The 4,910-nt window shown below is 42.2% G+C and overlaps 1 long non-coding RNA gene across 1 annotated transcript; it reads right to left on the bottom strand.

Annotated features, from left to right (window-relative positions):
* Nucleotides 1-394: 394 nt before the first annotated feature.
* LOC117038222 (uncharacterized) lies at nucleotides 395-4,304 on the bottom strand. The gene is made up of 3 exons (XR_004425647.1): nucleotides 4,149-4,304; nucleotides 3,255-3,436; nucleotides 395-858 (listed from the first exon to the last, which is right to left on the bottom strand). It is a non-coding gene; the product is annotated as an uncharacterized LOC117038222 (long non-coding RNA).
* Nucleotides 4,305-4,910: the final 606 nt, after the last annotated feature.

Raw genomic sequence — 4,910 nt, 5'->3', positions numbered from 1 at the left:
AATCAATGGTCCCACACTGATTATGTTCCAAAGATAGGATGTTTTATTCTAAACTTTCAGCCATCAATCCTTTTCCCTTTCCACCCTTAAGATAACACTTAAGATCCACTTGCCTTTGTGATTGAGAGTGGAGGAAGAGTGACTAGGCACAGCGGAGAGAAAGAGGGTAGGCTGGATAAACTGGCTGTTGTTTCATTGTAATGACTCAAGTAAAATGAAATCAACATATTCTATTAGTATCTTTTTTACCTTAAATTTGCCCTTGAAATAAGGATGGAAGCTATAGTTGGCGTTAACATCTTGCATCTGAGCCTCCCCAAGTCTCATTTAAGATTGGAAGTTTGCCTTTTTAAAGCAACCCACGGGAAGCTGCCCAAACCGAGACCATAGAGGACCCATCCTCGGGGGCAAATCTCTGAACCACTCAGTTCAGTCTAGTTCAACACATGTTGGCTGCCTACTTTGGCCAAGCACTGTGCTAAGAGCCAGGGAGACAGATATCAGGAAGACATGGCGCCTGCCGAATGGAGCTCCCAGGCGAGGGCCCCCTCCTAATGATGTCCAGGTCTGTGGGTGGATGTGCGAAGTGTGGATGACACATATGCCATCTCCCCTCCTGTGTCCACAGGAGATGCTGCTAGGTGACCATACTCACTGCAGCCTGATGCAGTCTCAGAATTGTTCTCAACGTAGCACATCTGATCGACCACCTGGCCAAGCGTGGACTCTCTCCCTGCATTTGGCAGAATATGGGCTTTGGAAATAGGAGACTCTAAATTCGAATGCCAGCTCCAGCCCATACTAATTGTGTAGTTTTGGGAGAATCTCTCACCACTTCTTGAGCTTCAGTTTCCTCACCTGTAAAACAGGACAATTCTGACAACAACGCTACAAGGTTGGTACTATTACTGTCCCCATTTTATAGATGGGAAAACGGAGGCGCCGATAGGGTAAGTAATATGTCCAAGATCACAAAATATAGAGGGGGAACCAAAATGCAAAGCCAGGAGGTTTACTGTCAGAGCACATCCTGGTGACTGCTAGGCTCCTCTGCCTCTTAGGCTGGTCAAATGCTCTCGGGCAGCTAACGGGCACAAGGTGCCAGTCTCAGTGGGGCTATTGCACAGAGGGCTCATGATGACACATATTCTATTGGCTAAGACTTTAGCTCTGGCTAGAGACAGTTTATTTTGTCTCAAAGCAAGAAAGGCTGTAGTGGAAAGACCTGCTGGGATTTGGGAACATAAAGGTTTATGTCATATTTAAACTATTTGACAAAGAATCTGACTCTTTTTTTATTATTAGTTTCAAGTATACAAAACAACATAGTGATTAGACATTTACACCCCTCACAAAGTGATAAATAACCCAACAAGTCTCCTACCCCTCTGACACCGTACACAGCTATTACAGTACTATTGGCTATATTCCCGCTGCAGTACTTTATATCCCGTGACTGTATATTTTTTAAAATTATAGTTGACATTCAATATCATTTTGTATTAGTTTCAGGTGTACAGCTTAGTGGTTAGACATGTATATAATGTACAAAGTGATTCCCCCCCAATATGTACATTACCTATCTGATACTATACATAGTTTTTACAATATTATTGACTATATTCCCTATACTGTATTTCACATCCCCATGACTATTTTGTAACTACCAGTTTGTACTTCCTAATTCCTTCACCTTTCTTACCCAGTCCAAAAGTCTGACTCTTGAAAGCAACTCATCTAAGAACAGAAATATGAGAGTCAGAGGTCACTTGACTCTGATTTTAAAAAAGTCCGTCTGATTAAAGAGGAAAAATGTACCATCATTATCCTTTTCCAAGATGATTTTTCAGTGATGGAAGCACAGGTTTAAAACATAAAGGAAAAGAAGGCGACCCTTAATTTAGGACTGAACCATAATAAGTGGGCTAATATTTATAGAACTCTTAGAACAGAGCCTGGCACTTAGTAAGCACTAGTTTCGTAAGTGTTTCATCAATAAATAAAATATTGACATATGGGTGTGGGAGGAGACCTAGTTAGAAGCACCCACACTTGGGTAGCAATTGAGCTTTTTATACCCTTATGTCCCACTGGCCTTAGAAATCCTAACTTTTTCATTTCTGAACCTCAGTTTTCGTTTCTGCCTGTGAAACGAAAATCATAATAACTTGAGACGGTTATTGTAAGTACCAGATGAGACCAGTGTGGTATTAAGGATGAAAATGCATCATTTGTAAACTATAAAGCACTATACAAATGTCATCACTATTATTCCTTAGAATTCCTACGAGGGAAAGCATTAGAAAGAAGCCCTGAGGCAGAGAATCAAATTTCTGGTGCTGGTGGGATTATCTGCCAGGATTATGTGCCCTTCTCTCCAGCCCCCTCCCTGGCACAGCCCTACCCCTAGCTGCTGGCCCAGCCAAGTAGGGAGTAGGGGAGAGCTGTGTCCCTGGCACCCGGAGTTGGAACATAGAGTGCCCTCTCTCCCTCTCTTACAAAACCAAGGCTGTACAGAGTTGTTGGGAGTAAATGAACAGTGCATCTAGTGTGGCAAGTTGGCAACATTCAGGGTTAGATAGAATTTTGTGGACTGCCCTGAGAACCTGATGACCCAAGGTAACCTCGTTTCTGTGGGCCTGGCACTGGGAGTTTTAAATGACTGGCTTTGTAAAACACTTCGGAATCCACAGTCTGTGCCAGAAGTGGGACTGCTTTTATGGAACCAAATTGAACTGCGTGAAATATGGTGGGTACTTCAGAAAAGTATACAAAGCCATGGCGTTACTATAAACTGTGAGATATTACCCCAGGGGGAGCTCCCTTTTTCATTTTCTTTTATTGTTTTGGAGAGAGCCATAGTTACCTATTGTTTGTCTCTAGGATTAAATCAAGGGGGAAAACCCAAGTGACTCAACAAGAATATGTGAAAGACAAGAAAGACTCCAGGAATTAGCTGCCACAGAGTGTAAAAAGCAATATAAAGCCCCCACGGAAAGATAAGAAAGAGGAAGTTGTTATATGGCACAGGGATTCAAGAGCAAAGCAGAAATTGCAAGCTGGTGAAAACCCTTTGTAAATATAACTTTTAATCAACTTTCCGTATGCCATCAATTGCAGAGATCGGATGAATTCTGTCTAGAAATATTTAGATCAGATTTCTTTACCTGACATAATGTGAGAAGGTAACTAACACCAGATGTTATTTCATTTTTATTCCCTATAACTCCAGCAGGTAAGTATTAATAACCCACCTTTAATAGATTAAAGAACTGATTCTTGTGGATGATTTGTAGTTTGCCCAAGGTCACTCAGTTATAAAATGGTGGCGCCAGGATTGTCTGACTTTCGTCCATAGTCATGTCATCTCCACTATGTAGCTCTATGAAATAGCCACACTGCTGAACTTCCAAAGGCACATAGGAAGAGAATCAGTCTGGAAAGAAGAATAAAATTTGGTTCTCATACTTTTGGTAGGGGAGTTCAGTTCACCTTAGGATGATACCCTTAGCTGTCTGACAACTGATGGATATTTTATATGGGAGATGCTTGTCTTTCTGGTTCACTTATGTTTGATATATATATACATTTTTATGTATTATTATAGAAAAAAGAAACCTCCCTGCCCTGTGGGGCTGTAGGGGACCAATTGTGAGTGCACTATAGATGCTGTACTAGAAGTATTGGGGGAGCATTGAGGGGGTCCGTGCTTTGGTCAGCATCAGCAATTGTTCCTAAGACAAATTCACATCCATATGCAGATAAGGCATCCTAGGGGAATTCATTTTTACCATGTTTGGAAATTTTCCTATTTCAAAATTGTTTTGGCAACAGGTTTATACAGTAGAGACTGCCATCCCTGTGCCAGGCCTGGGGCAAAACCACACGATATGAGTGAGGATTGAGTTTGGGCTCAAACCATGAGGTGATTCTGAGTCCAAAAGACATAGAACATCCCAGGTGAAGTCCCAAGAGTGTTCCAAGGGTCCGAGTGTAATAAGGACCGCAGACAGGCCTTATTACTGTGAGCAGGGCCGTCCTCAGGAGGATTTGAGCCTGAGTCTGGACATTTTTCCTGGGACCTCTCTTCCCCCAGCCCAACAGTTTTCCATATGTGAAAATGGTTTAAATGATGAAGTACAGCCTACCTGAACACCAGGAACTAGATGTAAGAGTGAGAATTGTACACTTGTTCATTTATTAATTTATTCATTCTTTCAATGTCTAGCATCAAATATGGTCTGTGCTTCAGTGAGGAATATGAGATGAACACACCTCTCAGCTCCCAAGAACACACTTTCTGGTGGGAAAGACAAGGCACAAACACACACAGCTTCAGCAGAGTGTGCTAAGAGCCCACAGGGCCTGTTCAAACAGGTGCGCTTAGCTTGTCTGAGGGTAGAAGGGACAGTGATGATCAAATTTGATTTTGGAGGAGGGGGAAGGTACTGAAAGCAGAGAACAGATGAAGTGCAAAATCATGTAGCTGTGAGAGAAACTGACAGTTTCAGAGGATGGAGACAGCCCTGTGTGGTTGGAAAGCAGAGTACAGGCTTGGGAGCTGAGGCTGCAGAGGAGAGCAGATGGTGAGGGCTGTTACACAGTTCAAAGAGCTCGGACCATGAGGCACAGACAAAGAGGAAAAAAAACACAAGAAAGCTTTAATCCCAGAAGCGCCATAATCATGTTTGCATTTTAGTAGACTACTGAGAAAGCTGTGAGAAGGAGGGTAAAGGGCAAGAACACAGGTGGGGGACTATTTAGAAGGCAATAGCAGTGACTTGACACAGGTAATATGAAAGCATTTTCATTAGCAACAATTTAAACCGTACAGAAGCTATTCTAGGAATAACACGTTATCCTACTAACGGATATTTAGGTTGTTTCTAATTTTCTTATTATAAACTATG

Source organism: Rhinolophus ferrumequinum, chromosome 2 (assembly GCF_004115265.2).
Source record: "Rhinolophus ferrumequinum isolate MPI-CBG mRhiFer1 chromosome 2, mRhiFer1_v1.p, whole genome shotgun sequence".
Taxonomy (NCBI): domain Eukaryota; kingdom Metazoa; phylum Chordata; class Mammalia; order Chiroptera; family Rhinolophidae; genus Rhinolophus; species Rhinolophus ferrumequinum.
Note: the sequence above shows the minus strand (reverse complement) of the source record. Positions and strands in the feature narration are given on the sequence as shown.